Source organism: Sciurus carolinensis, chromosome 13 (genome assembly GCF_902686445.1).
Source record: "Sciurus carolinensis chromosome 13, mSciCar1.2, whole genome shotgun sequence".
In the NCBI taxonomy this organism is placed as follows: Eukaryota; Metazoa; Chordata; class Mammalia; order Rodentia; family Sciuridae; genus Sciurus; species Sciurus carolinensis.
Window position 1 is genome coordinate 61,507,868 of NC_062225.1, and position 26,784 is coordinate 61,534,651.

The following is a 26,784-nucleotide window of genomic DNA, read 5'->3' on the forward strand; positions in this document are numbered from 1 at the left end:
GCATTTTGATTCATTGTACACAAATGGGATACAACTTTTCATTTCTGTGGTTGTACACAATGTAGATTCACACCGTTTGTGTAATCATACATGTACATAGGGTAATGATGTCTGTCTCATTGCACCATCTTTAATCTAAAGTTCCTCCATTCTTCTCTCACCCCCCACTCCCCACCCCTGTTAGGTATCATCATCCACTTATCAGGGAAAACATTCAACCTTTGGTTTTTTGGGGATTGGTTTATTTCACTTAGCATGAAATAATTCATTTTTTAAAATTATCACGGAACATAGTTTGTGATTCTGAATGGAGTAGTCACCTCTGCTATCTGAATGATTTAAAAATTCTGCTGATAAATCTGCTACAAATTTTCCATTACTATGATTACCCTATAATGAGGTATGTTCTATTAATTTGTAACATATTGATCATTTGTCATGAGTTAGGTAGTCATTTCGAGGTTTTAAATAATTTTCCATCCAAACTCTACCTTTCCTCAATTTCTACATTCAGAAGTTAATTTTTGACAAAAAAAAATTAAAAATATCTCTTAAGATTCATAAAATACATAATTCATATGTTTTAGGCTTCAAATCTGATATCATTCCTTTTCCAAAAGAGCAATATTGGGTCAAAATCTTATTTAGCCTTGAAGTAGACTTGCAACTAAGTATATAAAACCCTACAAATTAAAAAATTTATATTAAATAAAATTAAAATGTAAGTGGTCAGTTTTTATTTCCATGCACACTTGCATGTTTTGATATTGACATTTTCAGTAATTAAACAAGTAGCCAAAGTTAAACACCATGAATATGAATGACAATACATTTGTGTGAGAATGTGTGTCTGAGTGTGTACACAAGCCGTTAGTCTCGTGTGCGTGTATTGTGTAATTTCACATAAGAATACAGAAGGAAAAGGATGTGTGACAGAATTCTGGAAGAAAAGCATTGAACCATCTTAGACTACGCATATGAGGTTCTCTGTCTCCTCACCAGTGCCATTGACTTTGGGGTAAAAGGTCCACTAATTAGAACTCGCTTTTGAAAAGTTGGTCTTTCAGGTATTAATAAGATGCTACTCTTTAAATAAAATCAAACAGATGTGCCTTCAAAGGAAGACAATTATTTTATATGCAATCCCTGGGAACAGTCTGCCTTTTTGGAACAGCCATTAGATTTATATAATATGAATGTATTCCTGAATGCAGAGGTGAAACTCCTGTCCAAGCCTCTGCAGCTAAGACTAATAAAGTCCAGTGACCTTGAGGTGGAAATTCCTAAAGAACCTCAAAGCAGGGCAGAAACAAATTATCAAACAAAACTATGCTCTATCATTTATTCTCTTTGGGACTCAAAAAAATTATGGCTCTGTCAGTAGTGGATCTTAACTGCACTCAAGTCCCTGCAAAACTGATCACCTGAACTAGCATTTGTTCCCGAAACTCTGTATTTCATTTTCCTTTATTGCTTTCATAGTCTTATTTACATATGGCAGCTTATAATGTATTAATTTGTCCTTTTTGCTTACTGCCTATTGTTTTTCCATTAGACTGTAAGTCCAAAAAGAATAGGAACTTTACTGGTGTTTTTTCTGTTGTCTTTCTAGTTTCTGGGAAGACAGTGCAGAGCAGAGAGAGGGCCTCATAAATATTGATTGAATGAATACAAGAAGAAATGAATGAACAAATGAAATAATATGCCATTGTCAACTGATTTTATTTTCCTCTGTCCCATCCAACTTTTTGCCTTTTATGAGTTGTTTGATAACTGACTTTTAACATTATCAGGAAGCTCAGTTTCCTTGATTCTTGAAAAAAATATTTTAAAAAATTCGAGCACGAAACATAAATTGCATGCATAATGAGCCTCTCTTAATAGAGGAAATAAGAGATTCTATGACTTGTTTATGAATTGAGACAAATGAAAGCTTTAGAATTAATTCCTGAGATAACTGACAAAGGGTCAGTTTACAGGCTCCAGCCTGAGGCTGGGTCTGATTGCCATCTCTGTGGGGTTCAGCCTCCTGCAATTTAAAAGACAATCTGCCTGTCATCACAGAGCAGGTGGTCAGGCAGGACTGTGGGTGTGGATATGAGGACTATGTCAGTTGCTAACCAGGGCCTGCACTGCAGTTACCAGGAGGTGGTTGGTATTAAGTTGCAATTCCACTGGACAGGTGCCAGTTTACTTCACCCTGCAAGCAAGAGCCATCTTCTTTCCACACAGACCAGTCGCCTGAGAGTGGGTGGGATGCGTTCTGTTAATTCATCTACCATGTACCAAACACTGCGCTTGATGCTGGGGGTAGAGTGTTCAACAAGACAGACAGAGGCCCTGCAGTCATGCACAGGACTTTCTTGAGTATAATTTCCAATCTGCTTATAAATCCTTATCAGGAGAATTAAAATACCCACTTCTGTCTCTTAAAGGCCCTGCAGTCTTTTAAATTTCCAAGAAAAGTCTTCATTTTTATACTCTGTTAAATATTAATATTGAGTGGAACAGCAGAATAGAAAATAGAAAACATACTGCACTGGATAGAAGGGGACTTTTTCGTGTGTCTTTATCATTAGTTAGTTCACTTTTCACTCACTGATTTTCACCCCTGGTTGAAACTTAGAACCACACAGAGAACATTAAAAAAAAAAAAAAAAAAAAGCTTAAAACACCAGAAATGAAAACAACTTCCTGTCTTAGCTGCAGGAAGAAAAGAAAAGAAAACCTAATTTTAGAACTTTACCTACTCATGATTACTACCAATTCTTTAGGTCACACTGAGCAATTCTGAATTTTTTGAAAGAGATGAGAATGTGTTGTTTCATTATCCAGGTACTTCCATTGGTAGCAGAAGCCTCATCATTAATAACATGGACTAAGACACCCAGGAGTTCAGTCATTTCTCCCATAAGCTTTTTTTGTTATGATCATTTTCAAAGGCTACTGTCTGGGCATTACGGTAACCACTCAAATACTGGCAGTTCTCAGAAGATTCTAATCAGTGACCAGTAATTGAAGATTCAGGGAGAGAACTATACATCATGGATGATGTCTTAGCAAAGATATTTATTGAAAAAACTGATGTGCCATCTCTCAGGGACAGTGCTTGAGAACTGGATAGTGAGGAACAACTGCTTGGTACAGAGCACCCCAGGGCCTCATCTCCAACCCCTGTCGATGGAGAGTCCTTGAATCAAGGTTGAAGAAAGTCTGTGCAAACTTAGTGAAGAAGTTTGTCCTTCACATAAAGTCCTCTGTTAATAAATTAATGTGGTAACCAAAATTTTAGTTCTAGGGGGATTTGGTTTAAACAGCTCTTTGAAATTGTACCCTCAGATTTAAAAGAGATTAGAGGACAGCAAGTTGATAGCTAGACATAAAAAAAAGAGAGAAAGAAATACCGTTAGCAGGAATAACCAGTCTGTCCTTATAAAATCAGAAAGTACAAACAGTTTCCTTCATTACAGAAAAGTGCTCTCCTGATGTATAAATATACATTTTTTGGATTAGTCATTGTCAAAAGTTCTGTATAACAAAAATCGCATCAAAATCATTATCAATAACATGATGATCTGAGAATGAAAAACCTAATTATCTTGAATTTTTTATTTATATAGATATCATTTTTATATAACTTTATCGATGATAATGAAATAATATATTATTAACAATATCATTTGTTGAATAATTACTGTGATCAAGAACTATACCAAGCTGGGTGCTGTGATATATACCTATAATTCCAGTGATTGAGGAGGCTGAGGCAGGAAGATCACAAGTTCAAGGCCAGCCTCAGCAACTTAGTGAGGCCCTAAGCAACTTAGCAAGGCCTCATCTCAAAATTTAAAAAATAAAATAAAATGGGCTGGGGAATGTGACTCAGTGATTAAGCAGCCCTGGACTCAATCCCTAATACTAAAAAGAAAGAAATACAACAAGCACATTATATATATAATTTATCCTTCCTATAACTCCTTGAAGGAAATTTTATGATTTAGGTTTTCCAGACAAAGATGTTGAGATTTTAAAGATTAAGAAGCTTCCCCAAGTTCACACATCCAGAGCAGAACTATGAGTCCCACCAATATTCTGACTCCTAAGCCTGGGTTCTTAACCAATCAGTTGCTCTTTTCTGGCTTACTAATCTCTCTAGATAATGATTCTGCCATTGAGTTCCCGATATATCCTTAATGTAATAAGGAGCAGAAGTGGAAAAAGAGTCAGGATTTTGTTCAAGTCTAATTCTTGAATGTAAGTTATAGAAATGTAGAATTAAAGAACTCTGATGTCCCAAGACTGTGACAAATTGGTGACTCAGAGGAAGTGGCTTGCCCCCTAGTAATGGAGCCTAGGGGAGGAGGTTATAATTTCAAGTCTATCTATAAGACTCTCTGAATTTTTGAACACTAGCAGGGCCCATTACCTGATGGGTATAAGACCAACTGATCAAAAAAGTAGAGAAGTAAAAGTTGAACCACAGGAACAAGACCCCAGGAAGCGTAAGAGTAGCACTTAAAAGTCAACAAAGAATCTCTGGCAGTCACCTTGAATGCAAAGAGCCCTGGATCCAATCAGCAGCAGAGAAAAACCTAAATAATAAAATGAGGAGTCCAGTGGTCCACATGAGGTTCTTCAGTCTGGGAAGATACCGCTAAGCTCTACTCCCTATCCAGGCTGGGAGTGCTTTAGTACCTATCTCTTATTTGGAAATTAGGATAAGATTGAGCCTGTTATGAGCTGAGCCCTGTGTGGTGACGGCTGGTGGAGTAGGACATGAGATGGGCCTGATTAGGACTCTACTGATACATTAAGAAGTCCCAGGCAATGGAAAAAAAACAACAGAGGTTCCACTGACCTAGGTGATTCAAAGTAAAAATAAAAGAAACTACAACAAAATATTTGTCTTCTCTATGATGAAAAGTTATTGGGTGTTTTATTACACTATTAAATTTAAAAAAATCTTTGGTACCCTTGTAGACTGGATATAAAGTTGGACCTAATTCACATCATTTATATTTGCTTGAAAGTAAATTTGCTTAAGGATCCCCTGAAGATTTGCTAGTGAAAGGTTCCTGAAAATTTGAACCATCTTTAGATTATATCAAATCTTAGTGATATTCCTGTGGAGCCCCCTCAATACCTGTGCCATACTGCTTTGGTTTGATAACAATGAAGATTGGTGAGTTTAAATTCCAAGTCCAGAAGAAAAGAATAGCAAACAATATACAAGAATACCATTAGGAAACGCCATAGCTTTTGGAATGTAAATCACCTTTCTTGCAAACAATATTTCTTTTTTCCAAAGTCACAGTCTGTAGAAACCTCACTATTTCCTTTCCTAGAGCTGTAGTCTCCATAGCCTTGTGCCAGTGATGTTGCTTTTGATAACTTTTGCAATAAAAATTCAGTCATGTATGACATTTAGGAGGGAGCAAAAGGTTTGATTTGCCCCAGGGCCCTGGAACCATTATAAAGATGCCTTTAATGAGAAATGAAAGGCAAAGAAAATTAGGGACTCAGAAATTGAGCCAAATAAAAATGGTGACAAATCACTGGGTACTAGGCTGCCATGTAATGAACTTAAAGAGAAGACCATTTAAGGTAGATTTTTATCCTCTCTGGAATCCAAATTAACCTATCAGTTTAGACTAGAAAAGAAGAGGAATAAAGAGGAACTGGATGTAGCTGTGATACCTTCTCAGATGCTGATAAGATGAACTTTTAAAGACCAGTAAAGACCAGCATAGTCATTTAAAGATCAGTACTCTTGTCACCCCATGTCACAGACATGCTTATCCTATTAAGAAAATATTGTCACTAAGTGACCCATATAGCAATAACAGGCCATATACAGAATCTATTCCAATGAAGTATAGATCATTCACATTTTTATTTAGCTCTTTCACTTGTATTCTTCATAACCTATGTCCTATTTCCTAAGAGCACAGTCTTTAGTCAGAAGCTTTTCTTGGTGTCATTTAAAAGAGAGCCATATTTCTTTCCAAGCCCCTGTCATTGAGTATGAGCCAAATATCTGCCTCTTACACTCCCTGGAAGTCAGAATTCTATGCGAATTTTGGCTGAGGATATACTCTAACCCAGAGATGGTGACCTTCTCTTGTCTCCCCAAATGTCACTACTCAGTGCAGTCTAACAAAAGTTTATGTGGAGAGCAGCTTCCAAGGAAAGAAAGGAAAATGTTCACAGGGAAGAAGGATTCCAGCAAATGTGCAAGACAAGCAGCGGGTTGGAATTCTTTTGCCAGAGTGTTCATAAACACTGAATGGGCACAGCAGACCTTTGCTAATTAAAGAGCAGTCCTCCTTCAGACAGCATCAATGTCACTTGTAAATTTGCTAGAAATGCAGATCCCAGGCCCACTCCAGGTGGAGTACTAAATATGCAATTGCAATACCCAGGTGATTCAGACTCACATTCATGTTTAAGGTATACTGGCCTAGAGCGGTGATTCCTAACCTTCGTTGCACATAGGTATGGACTAGGGAACATGAAAACAAATTACAGATGCCTGTCTTAACTCCAAAGATTGCAAGTTAATCATTCTAGGGTGTGGTCTAGGCCCTGGGGCTTTTAAAACTCCCCAGGAGATCTGAATGCTGTCAGGGTTGTGAGCCACTTGCAGAGGGGTAAAGGAGTGCTACTGCTCCCATACCCTGCTCTTTTTTGCAGAATCAACCTGGGATTCCTGGAGTCAGAATCTCTCTTTCCAAAACCTGACTGCCAGAGCCACATTGTAAGTATCAGGGGAGAACTCTGATAAAGAACTTGAACTCTGCCTTCTGATTTGCAGCTCTTCCCTCCCCTCAATTTCCCCATATAGCAGGACCTGACCCCACACACCTCAGTAAGCCACAAGGGTCAATATCAATTGGTGCTTCAAGAATACAACTCGGAGCCCCCACGTGAAATCTACATCATCAGAGTCTGCATCAGATTCTACAGCATCAGTCTGCATTTCCAGGTGTTTCTGATGTGCATCCAGGTTTGGGAGCCTGTGAACTCCACAGTGGGTCTAGCCTTTCATCCTGCCAAGTCATTAAGGATTTGTAAGGATGAATGAGCTGTCAAGAGAGCAAGGGCCTGCTGCAATGCTCCTTTATTAATTATGGGGAAGTGATGTATTGGCAATGATAATGCTTCTCTTGGAAAGGGCAATGAATGGTTCGTCGATTGCTGCATTAGGTCTTTCCTGACTCAATCTTAAAGCTCAGCTTTTACTCCTCTGTGTAGTTTAAAACGGCATGGCTTTTGCACTAAACAGTCTCTTGGTCTTTATTCTCAAGTGAGTTGCAATCTTTGAGGGAAATACCAACACGGGGAGTCTTCCAGAGTTTCTGGCTGGGGAATACCCTAACTCCATCCTTATTTGCTTGTGTCAGCATCTAGTAGCTAGCGTATACTCCTGCATACATGATTTGTAGGAAAATCAAGGAGTAAAGATTTAAAAAAAATCATTGATACATCCTCAGAATCCTTTGCTAAAAGAAAGCTTCCTTTAGCAGAGGGGCAGAATGTGGAGGAAGAAAGATATATCTGGAGTAACAAATTCAGAGGTGAGAAACGGGTAGGCGAGTGGAGGGGTCGGGATTCTGTCTGTGGAAGAGGCGAAGAAGGTTCAAAAGAAAAGTTGCACCGCGGGTCAGCCTGTGTAATCTGTGGGCTGGGTGCCCAAGAGAGCGCTAGCGCGCGGCCAGAACGCACTGCGGGGCCGAGAGCCTGGAGGAAATAAAAATTATATTCTCAGCGGCAGAGGCCGGGAGGCTGGAAGGACTCCCCACCGCCTCGCTGCTCCAGAAACTTGCGGGTTGTGCCGCACGCGATCTCTGAGGGCGCCCGGGGAGCGCGCAGAGGGACAGGGCGCGGGGAGCCAGCGGGCCACCGCGGCGGCGGCGGCGGCGCCGAGCGCGCGTGTGAGCGAGTGCGAGGCTGCGGGCGGCGGGCGGCGGGCGGGTGTGCGCGGGAGGGGGAGAGGGAGCGAGCGCGCGCGCCGCCCGGCCCTGGCCCTCCCAGCCTGCCGGCCTCCGCGCTGCCTCCCGCCCGCGCGCACCGCTGCCAGCCGCCGCCGCTCCTGCTCGCGCTGGCGCTGCACCGGAGTCTGTCCGCCGCCGCCTGCTTTGTGCTTCCCGCAGAAGATGGGAGCGACCTCTTCCTGATCGGGAGCTATTTAAAAGCAGGGAGTTTGCCGTATTTCCTACTAGCGGGAGGAATCGGGGAGAATCCATTCACACTCCTCAAACCAGGTAGGATTCTATGGTGGGTAAGCAGAAGGAATTCAGTGAGATACCGTGAACTGTTTTCCCTTTGCTGTTCATAAGGCTGCACTTCCCTCTTTTGGCAAAAGACTGGCTGGCTTCTGAATTGTGTGTGTGTGTGTGTGTGTGTGTGTATGTGTGTGTGCGCGCGCGCGCGCCTGCACATTTTTTGGGTGTCTGGGCTTGGGGCGAGTGAAATTGCTCCGGCTGGTGCTTCTGGGCGTGAGGGTGCCTGCCTGCCAGTGCAGGCTGCCAGAGGAAGAAAGGGCTGCCGAGGAGGGATGCTGCGCCCTGCACCGCGCTGGGCTTTGAGGATTCAGGGCGCGAAGAGCTAAGTCCACCCAGAAAGCAGCGCTGCTGGGAACCCAGGCGTCCCCACCCACTGGGCTCCTCTGCGTGGTCGTCCCTCCTCCTGGTAATCCCTGGGGTTTTCCCCAAGGCCACACTTGCGACCCCCCTCTTTGCCGACCCGGCGCTGGGTGCTTCTCCACCACCGACTGCAGAGAGGAGGGAGGTGTGGCCGGGCAGAGGGGACAGACAAGGAAAAAATGTGGGGACTGGACTTACAGGGTCTCGGTCCCTGGGCACCATGTCGTGGTGGGCATCGGGGATTCTGCACACACAGGCATCTTTCCCCAAGAGATTCCAAAGGAACTTTGCAGCTGCATTATCTGCCTCAGGGGCTGTGCTGGCTCTTGGGGAAATGGTTTATGTTCTGAGATGCGAGGATATCCTTCTTGGCTCCTCCTTCGTCAAGAAGAGGGAGGTCTTAATAGCTGGACAGTCGGCTAAAGAAACCAAATCCCGTCCAGGCGATGCTTTTAAAAATACAGCATATGTGCATCCTTGAGTGTTTAACTCGCCCTCCCTCCATGGATTCTGTCGCTGTTTGATGAATGACTTGGGCTGGCAATTCGTATTTCCCTCCCCAGATAAAGTAGCAGTGGTTGGATTGAAAGAAGGGGGGGATCAAATTTAACAAAGATTTTTTTTTTTTTTTTTTTTTTTTTTAAGAAAGCAGTGTGTCTGTTATCTGCAGTCGCTGGAAGGAAAGTCATGTTTTGCAGTAGGTATGGTTTTAACCCCCCTTATCCTGGCTGCCTTGAAGGCGCTCTCTACCTCTCTGCTAGTCAGCCACTAGTGGTTGTGAATATAACAACACAAACTTTGTCCTGCTGGAGGTGTAAAGACTAAAAAGAGAAAAAAAGATATCAGTGGGAGGTGTAGTGGAAGAAGCTTTTTTAAAAATGACAGATGTGGTGAAGACAGTGCAGGCATCCTGAAGATGGAGGAGCCCACTGAGTAGGTGGAGATTTCTGATCAGATCTGGTTAAAGACATTGGCTTGAGTATCTCCGAATAGAAGCAGTTGAACATCCACAATCCGGGACTTATATGAAGATTTCCAAAGGGAAATGGGGGAGCGAGGACCAGAAAGCATACTGAAAGTGTACCTTCCCTTTCTCCCACCCCTAACACATGTGGGCGCGCGCACACACACACAAAGGCACACACTCACACACTCACACACTTGCATGCTTCCTCTTTCTCTGTCAGAGCTCTCCTGCAGCAAGTCAGGAATGAGGGAGGAAAATTAATCTTGATATTTCATTCATTTCAGATAAGAAAACAAAACCAGAATAGGGACGACTGGCTTTAGGTTCCTCTTTCAAATCCTGTGTTACTTGTATTTAACTCTCTGCGTTTGCTAAACTTGCTTAATTGGGAGGTTAGCTTGGTGTGAAAGCAGGAGGAAGGAAGGAGAGCTTGCTCCATCTTTGGGGCTTTGTGAGTGATTTGGTGGGGGAGGAATCACTTATTTCACCAAGCAGCAAAGATGTGTTTTCTTAAATGGTTTTCATTTTACAAATGCTGCCTGCCTGAAGGGTTCCATTTGCATAGAAGGGCTCCTTAGATAAAATTTCTCCCACTTGCTATAAAAGGAGCCTCGATTTTTATTCCTTAAAATGACTGTTTTTTCAAATTTGTATTAAAAATTGAATGATTAATTCCTAGAAGAAAGGGCGGAAAGTGTGTGTGTGTGGAGGGGGGCTCAGCAGAAGCAAGCCATTCATTATTCACTATTGAGCTGTGCAGGGGTTGCAAAGGATGTAAGAATGTCCATGACAATCAGACTTAAATCTACTCTGTCTTGGAGACTTAACAGGGCTGGAAGAAGAAAGTAATGAACTAACAGAGTATGAAGGTTGTGTGTTTATCTATCCATCCACCTACCCATCTGTTTACTTTACCATTGCTAGTTAATGGTTTCTACTGGATCATTTTGGATTTAGATTAAGAACTAGATAATCCTTTTGTTGGCCATGAAGGGAAAGGAAAGCATAACGATGACAGTGCTTTAACTCCAAATAAAATTATAAAAGGAAGGTGAGTTATAGTCAGGATCACCAATAGGACTCATTTGCAGGAATTACATTACTCTTTCAAGCTTACTATGTATTGAAAAATAAAATGCATTGCAAGAGAGCTTCAGCTTTTGTTAAGCTATATTTAACATGTTTTTTACAGACAAAAATAGACTTTTCTTTATCTTGCAAAGTAAATGCATGGTTCCTTCCCTCTTAGTGCTTAATCTGTTTCTTTGACAAAATAAATGATGAGAAAAGCTCATCAGATCCAACCAAGTTGACAACAACATAAAACAAAAGCAAGGTAAAGCATTCACTTTGCCCATGGATGTGTTCATTTCAAAATAAGTGCATTTTAGGACTTTTACATCTGATTTTCATGTTGCCATTTGGTGTGACCTGTCTTTTCTCTATTGTCCCTCAGATAGAGAGAATCGCATGTAGGTAAGAAACTGACTGCCCTAATAACATGGAAATAAATAAGATCCAAATGGAAATAGAAAGTAAATCTGGAAAAAGAGAAACACAGTGGAAAGGGGATGTTAGAGCACATGGGTTTTATGTCTTATGCTTTTGCGGTGTGTGCGTATGTTACTTTCAAATAAAAATTAAATCATTGCCTTATATTGTCTAAAAATTTAGAAGTCAACACCCTTTATCTCTCTCTTCTTACTGTTCCTTTCATCCATTTTATCACCTCTAAGTGATAAATGTCTTTTGCTAAAATATCCTCCAGTATCTTCCGACTTCATAGTTATAGCCCTCCATCATAACCTCATGTACCTATAGGTAGACCCCCTTATCATAACCTCTATTAGAGTCTCCCATCCTACCAAATTCTCCTGCTCCCTCTTGTGGCAAATATTCTCCCTGACTTTCCCTAGATTCCAGAATCCTATCTAACATCCCTTACAGCTCCCTGAAGTGTCTATCACTTCAGATCTCATTCTCAGTAGGAATCGTGGCTAACCAGGCCATTGGGTTGCTGAACTAGCTATTTCCGATTTTCTCTCTGAATAAAAGGATTTCTTTTCCCTGGAGATAGGTCTAAGATCTAGTGAAAGTAAATGTCAAGTGTTTTCTGACCCGTTGGGATGGATTAGATTCTGGGAGTGTGAGCTTTCAGCATCTGCCTTTGAGATTTTGATTTGGATTTAGGACTAGTCCAGTGGGGCTTCATTAAGTGCAATGGGATTGTTTTCAGTTTCCTTCCTTTTCTTTCTGAAAGAGATGCTCTCTTCTCTTCTCCTTCTCTGTCTCTCTCTTCCACCCTCCCTCCCTCTTTCTCTCTCCTTCCCCAGCCTCTCATGCTCGGGAATACTTTTTACACATTTCATATTTTGAAGGCTTAAACTAATCAATGATTAGGTTCTCAGTTGTACTTGTGAATTACACAGCCCATTTTCTGACTGGGAGACTCCAAGAGTAAATTCTTTCTGGTATGTTTTCATCAACAGCAGTTTAGAATACAAGTAGGGAGATCTGGTGTCTTTTTCCAGTGTGTTGACTCAACTTGGGAAGACAGTTGCTGGCAGTCCTTGCTGCCTCAAGTGTTATTTGTAGGCTCTCTTTGCTGGCAATTCTGTTTTGAACCCGAAGTATTTTATATTTGTCCTTTGGTCTGCCTATTTGAGGGTGAAGAAAGTAACAAATAGACAAGGGTTTAAGGGAAACACATTTCCACTTTACCTGAAACTTCTAGCCAATTTTAGAAGCAGGAAGGTAGCACATGGAAGGAGCAAAGCTCTGACTGGTAACTGAAGCAAAGAAAATGTTTTTGTGGTCAAGGGCAAATACAATATAGGCAGCAGTCTATCAGGTCTTTTGCAGATGGGCAAAACATTCTCAGCCTCAAAGCATTTATTCATTGGCTGTTGTAGAATCTGAAATCCTATTAAAACCATTCATCTGAAAGAAGGAGTTCTATCCAGCAGATGCCTAATAAATTAATGCAATAATATTACCTGGGAAAGAGCTACCATGACATTTTACAAGCCATTAGCATATGTTCATCTTTCAATTTGGACTGGTTTATCTGATCACTGGCGGATAGAAAGTCCTGAGGACCTGGAGCACAGGAAGATGCAAAGGAAGTGAAAGAAGTTTAAAACCTGTTTGCTGCCTAACAAATGCCCTCTGAGGACTGTTCTGGTGGAAGAAGTGTGAGGGAGCTGAGTACCTAGAAACGGGCTGTTTATGGAGAGCAGTCAGAAAAAGGCAAAGATATAGCCCCACAATGAAATTTTACTCTGCAGCAGCAGCAGCAGCAGGGTAACGGACCTTGGATCCTTTCTTGAAAATTTAGCCACGTTAAGCCTTTTGAGAAATGAGCAAAATATTTTCCCTAGAATAGTTTGATATCCTTAAAATCTTGAATGGAATCTCCTGTATCATTTAGGAATATGATACACTGATAGCCTAAAATATGGTCATATAATACCAATTTAGACAAAGGATTTCATGCACATGTAATATATCTAGGAAAATAAATATAAATATTAGAGTCCATCTTAACTTTAAACAGAGTAATCACTTCGTGAAACCACAATAATAATTTCTTGGTTGAATCTAATATGAGACAAATTTAAACAGACAAGGCAGTGATTTATCAATTTACATCAACCCAACCATGACATTTATTGGCACCCAGTGTATGCACAAAGCCCTGCTTTGGGCTTTTCAGAGAAAGTAGATGAAGAAGAGAAGTTATTCGATGTTAGTTGAACATTCACAATGTGTCAGGGACTAGTCTAGTTGCTTTATATGCATTTTTTAATTTAGTGTTCATGAGTGCCCTGCAAGGAGGCATCAGCATCCTGATTTAAAGATGAAAGCTATGGCCCTGCTAAATAACTCGTCCACGTGTTAATACTTGGTAGTTAACAAGTGAGACTGTCCAGTGGCCATGCTGTTTGTTCAATGTTCTCTGCTTTCAGGGATGACATGATCTAGAACCCTACATGTGACATGTAGGGACTGAGTGAGAGACAGCATCACCTTGCACCTGAGCAAGTGCTGGAGCAATTGAAAGGACAAACAGAATACTGGATATGGCTTGTGGAGGAAGAGGCATTTTAGTTCATTCACAGAATGAAAAGTATTTAGAAAAAAGCATAAAGCCTAGTCATTTGTGAAAAATGTAAACCATGCCCCAGCTAATTTATGACAAAGGAAACCCTGGAGCAATGTTTGAGCCATTTCCTGACTCCTCAGGTCTGCCCTGTGTTCTGGTTAGGACCATGCCTCGATAACTGTAGATTGGGAACAAACGGTAACTAAAGCCACTGGACAAATGTGTTTTACACTTGTAACCAAAGCTTAGGATGAACTTGCAGCACAGACTTGGAGGAGAGAGACTGTAACAGGCAAATGTGAGGCAAGGGGAAGGCTGCCTGCCAGCCTGTTCCTCCCTTAACTTCAATGATTATATTTCTTGTACCATTCCAGTTGGGTTTATTCATTCAGCACACATGGCCCTGATGTTTTCTCCCTTGAGATTCTCCAGCTTCTCATTTTTTCTTGTTCGCCTTAAAGCACAGGCTCATGTAGAGCATCCAGTCCTAGCAACAGGTTTAGAGAATCGGACAACTTACTCTATACCCACACCTTCCCTTCCTCCATAGACTGTGGTAGGACCCCCACTCTGGGTGACGTCAGAGTTTGCAGAAATGCCTTCTCTCAGGAGTTTCCAGTCATTCTTCCAAAATAATCTTTCATTCTGCCTGGCAGTGTAGCTCAGTGGTAAAGCACTTGCCTAGAATGTGTCAGGTCCTGGATTTGATTCCCAACTCTACAAAAAAAAAAAAGTAATTAAAACACAATTATTCAAATGTTGGGGGTTGTGGGCCTTCCCAAGTTGAAATTTGTGAATCGGTGTGGGGCGAAATCAATGGTTCTTTTCCCACGACTCCTCACTGTCTTTGTTCTCCTGGACATTCAGCTCTTTTAAAAACATCTCTATATCAGCATTCTTGTTGTTTAATATCATGGTCAGCACTGGAAAAGATGTCAGACATTATCAAATTTTTGTTTTTTACAGATAAGCAAATGGAGACCATATAAGTTAAATGACTTAATAAGAGTCAAATGAGAAATAGAAGAATCCAGATCCGTGACTCTGAAGTCCTTTTACCCACATTACAATTCCTATTTTCTTTGAAAATGTGGACATATGCCAGTTTTCTGTCCTCAAGAATCCCTGGATGTCTAGTAAGGATTCTCAGGGAGGAAAGAGAACTTTGACTTTACTTCTGAGGACATCAACTAATCAAATGAAGGACCGTAGGGTACCCAAACTAAAGGTCTCTGAGATCAGCAGACTAATTTATGATAGTTCTAATTTTTGTTTTGATTTGACAGATGGCATATTTGACGTGATGCAAGTTACTTAACTTCTGTGGCCTCAGCTTTCTCATCTATTAAATGGGAATAATAACAATAATAATAAATAATAAGCCTTATAGCTTTTGTGAGAAATGATGAATGAATAAAACAGTTTCTGGCACATGAATGCTCAATATGGGTTGACCCATACCTTGAGAAATGAGTACTGAAAAAGTCCCTGTCTTTGCCTGTGTGCTTCTATGTGAATATGAGCATTGGTGTCGGGGATTGCCATGGGAAAGTGGAAGAAGATAAGGTCAGGTCTTATTATATATATCCAAGATTATTATGGGTATAGTTTACTATTTTTTAAATGGTCATAAAGTAAATATTTTGGTTTTGTGTATCATGCTGTCTGTCACAGTTACTCAACTCTGCTCTTGCAACAAAAAAGCAGCTGTGGACAATACATAAATGAATAGGCAGGGCTGTGTCATAAACATTATTTATAGATAATGAAATTTGAGCATCTTGAAATTTTCACATGATCAAATATTCTCTTTTTTTCCCATTTTTTCCAATCATTTAAAAATGGAAAACCATTTTAATTTCACGGTCCATTGGCCATGGCTTGCCAGTGCCTGTCACTCCCTTAGATTGTGAGAGAGAGAAATGCAGCCTCAGTGGGCTTGGGGCATCCTAGCAATTGGTGTAGTGTGAAGAGGGATGGCCTAGAAACTCAGAGACCTTGTTTTACAGTGCAGTTCTGTCATTTCTGTAAGGGATCCCATGGAAACCACGCTCTACATGGGGAAATCACATAAGGGAGTTTATTAAGCAAACAGAGGGTCTCCCTGCAGGGTAAGAGAGAAAATGAGAGGAAAAGAAAGGGAAAAAGAAAGGACACACGCTAGAGAGAGAGTGGAAAGCGAGGAGGAGAAAGAAAGTGAGTGGGGCGAGAGAAAAGCAAGAGAGAGAAGGTGGCAGTGAAGCTATCTTTAAGAATCCTGCTGGGCTAACAGGGGACCAATAATGGAGAAGGATACTTGCAAGCTGAATGATGAACCAATAGCTAGCTAGGCCGTTCACAGACTGACAGTTGTTGGGAGGTGGGGAAATGGCTGCAACGGAAAGGGCAGGGGAGCAGCTTTGTATTATGATTTCTGTGATGTGCGGCTTTGAAAAAGCTTTTAAATTAGCAGGGTCTGAGTTTTCTTATTGGGAAGAGGTTCCCGGGGATGAGGCAAAGCTAATTGAATTTAAGGGCCTTCCTAGCAATTAAAAGCAGTGTTATAGAGAGAAATTTGACATTTGAGATGGATATGGATGACAGGTATAAAAGCACGAGAAAGAAAAACATGATACATATTGAGGTAGTTTTCATTTAATAGCTCGGCTGACTACCAGGAACAGCAAAACCTGGAAAGGTGAACAGGAGCTGTGTTGAGGATGACCTTGACTCCCAAAATGTAGCATTGGAATATCAAAACTACAGATTGTTAGCAGAATTCTCAATTTTCCATGTCAGTTGGAGAGGAGAGAGGTCACTTGTCCAAGGACACGTGACTGGTCAGTAGGGCTGAAACCAGCACTCCTTCCTTTAGGCCCCCAGGCCAGGGATCCTTCCAATCTACCACACTGTCTCCAGCATTGTGGTAGAAAGCACTTACCTACAGTTAGATGGCTCTGACCTCCAGGAGAGAAAGTCTCATATAAATTATGGGAGCTACTTTCCATATTTTCCAAACATGACCTCATGCCCAACATATCAAAGAAAGTAGGTCTGTGAGTAATCCCATTACAGAGGAGGGTAATGGCAAAAGTACCCACATAAGACCCTGCACTCCACCACCCTTGGGGTCTGTTTCTTGCTGAGTGTTTTCTCAGTTTTTGCTCGGATGTGATTTCTTTGGCAGAGCCTTCACTAAGACCCTAGTAGGTCAGGTCCTCTATTACTTATTCTTGTAGGATTCTCTTTTTCCTTTATAGCATTTATTGAGTTAATAGTTATGGTTTTTTTTTGGGGGGGGTGGGATTAATGCTTTAAGTTATCATCTGTCATCTATGTCTCAGCTAGATCATGAGTAACTGTGACTATCATCTCATGGTTCTAGCCCCAATGACTCATGCATTACCAGATGCAAAACAGACATCTGATATTTGGTTCATGAATGAATGAATGAATGAATGCTCTCTCATTAGTCATTAATATTCATGAAAACAGTCTTGCTTAAACAAAGACTTAATAGGCATGTTGTCTTCACATACAAATTAAGTGATTAAATGTTTACCATTTCTTTCTTCACTCACTTTTTTCTCTCTCAGTGGCTCCTCTCAGGTTTACTTTTGGAATAGGGGAATCCATGTCTCTTGCAGCCTTCACCTACAACAAAAAGACAATAATACTAGTCTCAGCATAGTTACCAGCATTAAAACTATAACACTGAAGCCAAAGTTTAAGCAGTTTTTGAAATGCAGGTATATAGGACTGGTTTAAAGGGTACATTCACTAAATGCCCTCTCTGGTAGAAAAGCTATTTCATAAACTGCCCAAGGATTTGTGTAAAAAATTAAGAACACATTTTTTTACAGAAATCAGTAGGCTGTTGACAATCCCTTTGTTCTTCTAACTAACAAGACTTTGACAAGTTCCTTTCTAAGCTGACTTCCCTTTTCTAAATTTACTGGTTCTGTTTGAATTTACATTTGTCTTAAAAGCCAAGCCATTGAGTATATTGTCAGGAACTTTAGATTATGGTAGCATAGAATATTGATGAAGTGGAACCATTAAGTGAGCATCTATCCACTTGAATTTTTTTCCTTAATATTTCTTTTTACTTCCTACTTCTCCTCTTCTCAAGAGCATCTTATTCTTTCAAGGACTGTGATTTGAGACCTATGCAGGAAAATCTGAGAGACTCACAAACCTCAAGTTGATAGGGTTCCATCTCCTGAAAAGCTATCTACTTGAAACAGAAAATGATACCGGGGAAAGCTCATGAAATTCACCAGCCTCTGCTCACATAACCTTGGTTTTTCTTGTTACAAAAGATTAAAAAAGAAGAAAGTAATTCTGGATGTTCCAATCACACAGCTTGGAATTTAATTCTGTGTTCAACATTCCTAATTCCAAGAGGCGTACTTGAAAGCAAGAGTGACTGCACAGATCACATTCACTCTTGAGTGGAAGTGAAGAGGGGGAGCAGGCAATACCCCATAAAATACCTATAATTTAAGGAACGCAGCTTTCCTCATCACCCAAGCTTCCAGTGTGGGGATTCTGCATGTTTCTGCCTCTGCTTAGGACTTGCATGTAGAAACTGGATAGGTCTCTGAAGACTTCTGTTTATCCTGAGCCTTGGTTCATGTGAGGGAATGAATGTCCTGGCAATTCTTATCTGTGTCTGCTTACAGGAGGCAGAACTAACCCGCTGCTAAAGTATAAAGTAGGGGCTTCATAATTACCTCGGTACTTTAATCTCTTTGGGGTCATGCAACTCCTGGTTAGGGTCCTTTCTCCCCTGTCCTCCAGCCCACTCCCCCCCCCACCTCCTCCCAGAAACACATGCACATGCCAGTCATATTTTCATCCTGCCTAGAATTCCAGTTTGTGAGATGCAAAGCTCATCTGATATATTATTTCACATTATTTTCTTATAGATCTTAGAAAACACTGCCCGCTGATTTTCCGGCACTCACTTCCTTCCAGTGCCTTATTTAAATGCTCTGTTCTCCAGAGCATGTGTTTGCCGGGCAGCTGGTTTCAGCCAGTTCTGCCCTCTCCTGGCTCCTCTTCTTTCCTTTATGCCCTTCTACCCTTTACACCAGTGCTTCTCCAGGGGTGGTCCAAGACCTCGCTCTCAGAATTACCCCGGGGCTTGCTGAATATAAATCTAGGGTTCCTCTTTACACCTATTATAAAGCAGAAGATGGGACCCAGGTATCTGCATTGCAATGCCATTGTCAGGTGATTGCCAGGGGAGCTGACGCTGGAGAAGCATGATTCTCTGCCTTTTCCACTTCTTTCTTCCCTCTGGAATGTCCTCTAATTCTTTCCAACTTTTGTTGTCCTTCTTAACTCCTTCTTTATAGAATTTTCCTTATTCTTTTTGATATTAATGGTCACTAATGGTAGCTCTCACACAGAAACTGTGAATTCCTTAAGTGCAGGAACCTTGTATCAATTATCCCTGTAATCCCTGAAGTGTCCGTGAAGGTGTTTTGCACATTAAGACCACTCAATAACTGCTAGGTGAGTACAAGAAGGGTCTGCTTCCTCCAGACCTAGAAATACAGAGAGGACACATTCTATAAAAGTTCCTTAAGGTTAAATGGCAGCAGGCTAGCATAGAACAGATTTTAAAGTGGGAAGTATTTTTGGGTGCCCTATATATAAAAGCATGCATATGACCTTGTTCCTTTTCAGTATGGAAGGTCAGACATCAAAGAAAGACTGCTCTGTCTCTTCAGGGATGATACAGGGGTAATAATGAAGAGATTATTATCTAAAATAGTTACCACTGTCCATCAGGAGGACCCTGGAAGATAGAATCGAGAGGAGATGTTCCATGGCCCTGCCTCCAAGATTTCAAGATTACACTTGAAATCTCTTGGTTGTAGAGTCATTGATTGAGTGGTCTGAGGTTTCTAGAATCCTGGTTCTAGTAACCCAAGACCCCATGCCATTGTTGCCTGGGGACTAGGTAGTTCAGTTGAATGTTCAATGTTGCAACTGTTTGAAGGCCAGGGATGTCTCTCTTTCCCTGTGATTCTCTAGTAATGAAAGAATTGTGTCTCCCGGTAAGTGAACTTTATTGCGGTGAAACATCACGTCATCTGGCACATACGAGTGGCTAAGAAAAACTTGGCAGGTGGAACCGTGAATGATATTTTGTTGCATTTTATTTTTTTTGATTACTGACTGATTTAAAAATTCTAAAAAAAGTCCCCTTTAAGTAAATTTGTGATTTGCATTAAGATTCTGGAAAAAAAATATTGGTTTGTTAGTAGTAATATTGGTTTGTTTGTAAGTATTAACTTACTTGTTATGACAACATTCTGTATCATTTCCTGTGGCTCCATCCATTGCTTATTCCCCTCTTTAGTTTTGGTTTTTCACTGCTAGGATTTTGTTCTCCATTTTCTTTTTTTCCTCCTAAGCAAGGGGAAGAACCTTAAGTTGGTTACATGACTTTGGAATGATTTCAGACATCAGACTTCAGCTGATGATCCCCCAAATGAATCATTTGTCCCTTACTTCAGTGATTAATATGAGTGTTTATAAAATTGGGGAGGCCTGAGACAGAGTGGAAAACACACAAGGCCCTGGATATAATAATGCAGCCTATGCACATTTATTCAGGTGGGTGGAATAGGCAGTGTGAGAGGTTATTCTATACTAAGTCCCTAAATGCAGAGCTCTTTGTCCCCAAAGAACAGCATTATTACCCTATGCAGTGGAAGAAAACAAAAATCATTATGGTGTAATGCAAAGTACCTGCATTTAAATCCCAGCTGTCCCTTAAGTCTGTGTGACCTTCCTCAACTTACTTTTAGGAACTTTTTGTTTTTCTAATTTGTGAAATGAGAATGGTAATACAGACATCCTTGCAGTATTGTCAGAGAGGTCAGCAGGAATCAAGTCATAATTGCAGTCACTATTGCCATCAATGGCCCTGAGTGGGGCCCTTAAGCCCTCTCCCTGACCCTGGCATGGTAATTCTGAGGACAGTCCTGACTGACTTCACAGGGAACCCAAGATTATCAGTGCATCTTCTCTCTGAATCCTTTTCTCTTTATTTTCTATTGGAAGACTCTCTGCTCCAGTTTTTCTCCTCTTGCCCACAGTTCCATGTTAGCCTGCAGAATTAATATAAAAATTTAAATTCCTGGTGCTCTTTCCCTTTTACAGGGACTCTATAATGGAGGTGATTTTTGGTTGGTGTTATACTAAATGTCTTTTAATTATTTGAAGGAGGCAAAGACGAACTTCCTTGAGGATGTCCCTAGTGTCAGGACCCTCTCAACAGAGCAGATACAATCAGTGAGCCAGGGCTGATGTAGGGCCAAGGGCTGGGCAAGATGTCAGGGTTCCAGGTCATCATCTCTTTGTTCTGCAGACAGTTTTTCCAGCCTGAGATTCTTTGCCATGAACCTGAAATACCAATTTCCTCTCCTTCAGCTTACACTGATATTGGCCTTTCCAATGCCAAGCTCTGTTCATTTCAGGGCACATCGATTTTACAGAGAGTATTTTCCAATGCAAATGCCCAGGCCCAATTCCCAGATTCTGATTCAGCACCAGAGATTTGGTAAATCAGCACATGACCCTAAGATAATTATTTTATTCATTCAGCAAACATGTGCTATGCATTTTCTGTGTGCCAGGTTCTCCTCTAGGAACTGGGAATGCATTAGTGAAAAAAAGGAATAAAAGTTGCTACCCTTACAGGATTTACATCTGTCAGAGGAAGAAAGACAATATAGAGAGCTTCTGAATAAAGTTCATGGCATATAGAAGTAGTAAGTGAGAAAAGGGCTAGCAGGTACATCATATGACCTGTTTTCAGTAACTTCTTCATAATCCTGGATCCTAAATCCATCTTTTTTTTTTTTTTCAGTCATATTACCTGGCCCTTCCCCAGTTGCTTCCCTTGCTGAACAATGTATCTGCATGATTTCTGACATGGGACAGGATGCTTACTCCAGTTTGATCAAAAGGGCTTGAGCCCCTCATAAGACCTCCCATAGCCCATTCTTCTATATTGGCAGAGAAAACTCTCTCTGCGGAGGGAGGGAGGGAGGGAGGGAAGGAGGGAAGAAGGGAGAAAGGAAGGGAGGAAGGGTTAGTTTGAAAAGGTAGTAGCAGGGAGTATTGTGGAAACTAAGTTCCTTCCTGAAGTCTGGCCCTGGTCTGACAGCCTGCAGCTGCAAGCCAGAGGAGTATTCGAACCTTAGATAGGATGGTCACATGAAAAATGCCTTCATTCTCTGGCATCATCTCTTTGTCTAGAAGCATCGGGAAGTACTCGCTTCAGTTATGGATAAAGATTTATACTTGCTTTAATGTTGCCTTAGAAATAGATTAATTGCTTAGCTCTGAGGCTTTCAGTCAGCAGGAATTACATAGAAGGGAATTCCAAGTCCTGATGAAGGCGAGTCAGGGAGTTCCTTGGAATAACCCCAAATGCCAATCAACAGAATGCGATTAGGCCATCCAGTGTGAGGGCTGGTGGGGACGCCAGCATATTCCTTTCCTCTGAGTCAGGTACTCCTTGATAGTTAAAACTGGCTCTGGTTTCCAGTAGGGAATAGGAACTCCGCTGCCTTGCTCTTCCTCCGGCCTCTCTGCAACAGAGACTCTTCCTCAAAGCAGTTTGATAAAGACTTGTCTTGCAGGCTTGCGTTTCTCTTCCTCACAACTATGACTTCTCCCTTCAGCACAGGTGACTGGATTACTGGCAGCCAGGTATCTCTTTTTTTGTCAGTGTCATTCATGTTTGTAATCTGTAGGTGATAAAGTTGTTTTGCTTTAAAATAGTGAGTAGAAGATAATTCAGGCATTCTTGATACTTATTGGATTGAAGACTCATTTTGATGATGAAGTGAGTATTCCTAGGTGATTCCTGGCTATAGACATAAGAGTTGATCTGAATCCACCATAAAAATCAGTCTACTTCTTGTGCCAGCCTTCAGTAGATCAAGGCAGAAGGTAAGAAAGCAGGCAGCAAAGCAACATATCTATGGCCTCTGTCCTTATCGTCCTACTTAATTTTCATGGAAAATGTACATATGTGTGTGTGTATATATATATATATATGAGGGAAGGTTGGGGAGGGTTAACTAGAACTTCTGGAATCTTATAATTGAAGGAAGACTATGGAAGAAAGGAAATAGAAAGAGGAATAAAGGAACTCCTTTAGATAACACCTTTCCCACATCTTCACAAGCATTTGGATTTGGTATTAATTAAAGAAAGCACCAAAGTCCAGAGAGTTCTTCCCAGCTGTTTTATTGCCAATAACTTACATCAGTGTTTTGTGTCCACTGGTTTCACAAATTATAATGCTGTCACTTTTTGAATATAATTGTGATGATTTCTGGTAACCTCAGAAGCCCCTCTCCTTTTTTCTCCAATAATGATGATGGATTTTTACTGATCCATCCATTTTTACACATCTGGTCCCCATTTGGCTAAGAACGTATTGTGAGATGTGGGCTAGGGCAGAGATAGAGGACAAGGCTTTTTCTTGGCCGACCTAAGAGAGTGCCCTGACTGTGCATGCAGGAAAATGTTGCCAGGCAATTGCTAAAGGGCAGGGAGCGTAGGGCAGCTGTCTCCAGGAACATGCCAGACCTCATGCTACACCACAGTCATTGATGCTTGTATGCTTGAGTCTCTAATCCATAAGATAAAAGCCAGGCTGTTGGAAACCTTCCATGAGACCGTTGCTAACTGGGCCCTCCTAACCTGCATAAAAGCCAAAAGGTTTTCCAATGGGCTAGTTCAAGTCCACATCCAACAGTTGTCCAGCATGACTTCAAGAACTATCGGGGATGATCTAATGGAACAGTTAATGGAAGCAGATCAGGGTGTGAATCTTAATTCAGGAGTTTGCTATCTATATTATTTTTCAATAAGTTCTTAACTAGTCTAAACCTCAGTTTTCCCACTCAGAAAATGAACTAATAGAACCTACTGTATAGGGCTATTGTTAGTGCACTGCCCACTGCACAACTCCAGGGGGTGCTGTTTCAAAAGACCATAATGGAAATAGAAATACTAAAAGTTGTGTGACACAAAATGCTGATTATTATAAATATTAGATATAATTGATACATGTAAAGAATTTAGCTCGATATCTGTAACAGTTTTAAGAAAGGAATCTAATATTAGTCTCTCAAGAAATTGATTGGCTGTTGTACTTTTTTGAAACTTGATTCTAAGAAGGAAAATGTTTCAAGCAAAGAACACAGTCTGCAAAGGCCTACAGGTAAGAAAGTGTCTTATTTAGGGAATCAAAGGAATTTCTGCATTCAGAAGCTCAGAGGTTAGATCATAAAAGGTCTTGAGCAGAGTATTGAAGGGTTTGACCACAGGGCATTGGGCAAAAGACAGCCAACAAAGTTTTAAGTAGAGTCAAACTGTCAGATCTGTTCCTTAGCAAGTTCATTTTGACTGAAATGTGAAAAATAGACTGATGAATTTGGCAGTGGTTTGAAGGGAGTGGTTAATTATATCAGGCTTGGAGACAGACACAGGTTTGACTGTTTCTTCAGTGTTTACTCTCTCTGCTCAGTACTGTTATTTATTATAAATATTTGACCTTTCTGATCCTTATCAGTCTCTAAGACATTTTAAGATGCAAATCTACTAAAAGAATAACTACAAATGTTCTTTCTCTTTTCTAAATGCTAGCTGTCTGCTCTTTCATTTTTTAATACCTGCCAGGCATTGGGATCACTTATAAATCAGATCTTAATATAGTAGACAAGAGCTGGTCTCCTTGTTTCCTCCCAGGCCCCTACAGTCTCTCTACTGAACCAGCAGAGAGCCTGTTATAAAGGGAAAATCAGATATTACTCTCTGATCAGAACCGCCTGGGATTCCTCTCTCCCTCCTCATCAAAGCCAATACCTTACAGTGGCCTCAGTGGCTCCATGATCCCTTCCCTTTGCATTCCCTCTCCTGCATGGCCCTTCCTCCACACTGGTTTCTCTGTGGTTCTGGGATGTGCCAAGCAATGTACCAGCAGGACCTTTGTACTTTGTTATAATATTCTTCCTGCAATATCTACAAGGTTTGATCATTTGCTTTCTTCAGGACTTTGCTCAAATGTTTCCTTATCAGAGAGGGCTTCCTTAACCATCTACTGTAAAATCGTGCTGCCGTATGTGTGCACACATTCACACAGACAGAAACACACACACACACACACACACATACACACACACACATAGCCTATCCTCCTTAGATTGATTCTGCCCTGTCCTCACTATCACACTTGTTACCACCTGATATTTCACTTATTCTGTTGTTTCCTCCCCATTAGAATATAAACTCTGAGAAGACAGAGACTTTGTCTTATTCACTGGTGAATTCTCAGGTCTAGAAGAGAACCTAGTAAGTCATTATAAAATTCATATTAAGCACACATTAAATAATTGTGGAATAAATGAATGCACAAAAGAATTGGGACTAGATCGCCTATTTTTCTTGTAGGCCAGTTGAATGTCATTTTGTTTTAAGCAGGGATCCCACAACCCACCCAAGCCCTACAATGGCTGAAGAAGCAGAGACATGTTGACCATGAACTCTTGCATGCTTTGTAAATGTGTCTCTTTTATTTGTTGGTCTTTTACTCCCTCCTGGTTTTCTTCAGTATGAGAGAAATGTGAAAGAAGGCAATCTTCCAGTAGCAATGAGCTACAGAGGGCTTGAGGCTTTGGCGGGATCGCTGAAGGTCTTCCAGAATGTGCTAACCATGGGGATTCTCTTGGGTCCTTGAAGTAATTTTCAGTAGAAGCCATTTGCAGCAAACATGGGCCAGAGAACATGGGCAAATGTGGGTGACTCTCAGCTGGTGTGGAGCTATGAGCTTCTCACCCAGCTACACATTTAAGTTTTTCTAGGCCACAAGGCTATGTTCTGACTTAGGACCCCTTTCCTATGCCTGTGTTACTGCCCTGTTGTAGATGTCATAACTGCCCTGACTCAAAGCCTTCCAGATGAGAGTTTCAGATTGTACTTCAGTGTCCATTCCCCACCCCTTTTACCCCGCCCCCATGCCCCAGGTCCTGAAAGCACAGGTGATGAGAGATTGGAGCTGAGTTTTGCATGAGCTGAATTTAGGGCTGTGGTCTCTGTCCACTATTTGTCTTGCCATTCTCTGTGCTCCTCAGTGACTCCGTTGCCATATCCCTAATTGCCTACAGCCCTTCATCGTATGTATACTTTGTGGTCACTGTTGCTATGCCAAATGAGCTAATTTAGATGGCATCATCGCTCCTGCATATTTTGGTCACTTGAGCCCACTATAGAACTAATGTGTGTTTTGGAATGACCATGGAAAGTATGACATTGACACTGAGAAGGAACATTTTATGTCTGGTAATGCTGAATTCACTGCCTTCCAGGGTCTTATAGACAACTAGGCCTGGACCTGGTTATCTCTTGTTCCTTTTGAGGACAGCCTGCAGATTGTAAAGCAGGCTATGTGTACAGATGTGAAGGTCTGTTCTTGATGTACCAGATGCCCAGTTGCTAATATATGAGGAGACCTGGGCTTACTGAAAATTAGGAGGAAATGTGCTCTCATGAAAACACGCTTTTAAAACCAGTACTTAATGTGTGGAAATATTGCATTATGGTGGAATTTTTTTCCTCTTGAAAACAAATGCCATTGAGTTTGATTGCAGGCAAACCTAGAGATTTCTCTGTTTTCAAGTCAGTTTAGAGCAGAAGAGTGTGATTTCTTGAAATACAGCGTAAGGTGTACTTCCAAATTTAAGATCATCACCACGCCTTGTGTTGGTAGGAGTTTTTCACAGTCTGAATTTCAATGCACGAAACTTTAAAGTAATTTTCTCAATGAAAAATCTCCTTGAAGATAATGTACCAACCAAAATTTCCAAGAAAATCTGCTTTAGTCACAAGGAGGTGATTGTTTAATGCTTCAGAAATTTTGTTTATCTTTCTTGTTACCATTAGTATGCATACATGTGTGTGTAATAAAGCCAGGCTTAAAACTGAACTTTTCATTTCCAGGAAGTCAGTTGTGGATCTTGCTCAGTGAATGGAACTACATGTAGAAAATT

The 26,784-nt window shown here is 41.0% G+C and overlaps 1 protein-coding gene across 9 annotated transcripts in view; it reads left to right on the forward strand.

Annotated features, from left to right (window-relative positions):
* The window catches only part of Slc8a1 (solute carrier family 8 member A1), a 369,898-nt gene that overhangs the window by 46,280 nt on the left and 296,834 nt on the right, over positions 1-26,784 (forward strand). For 2 of the 9 annotated variants that reach the window (XM_047522919.1, XM_047522921.1), the window contains exon 1: positions 8,072-8,264. The exons of 5 other annotated variants lie outside the window; for them this stretch is intronic. The gene's annotated coding sequence lies outside the window, so the exon portion shown is untranslated. Of the gene's footprint in view, positions 1-8,071; positions 8,265-26,784 lie in introns of those variants that run through there. 2 more of the 9 variants (XM_047522920.1, XM_047522918.1) reach the window with 2 other exon arrangements.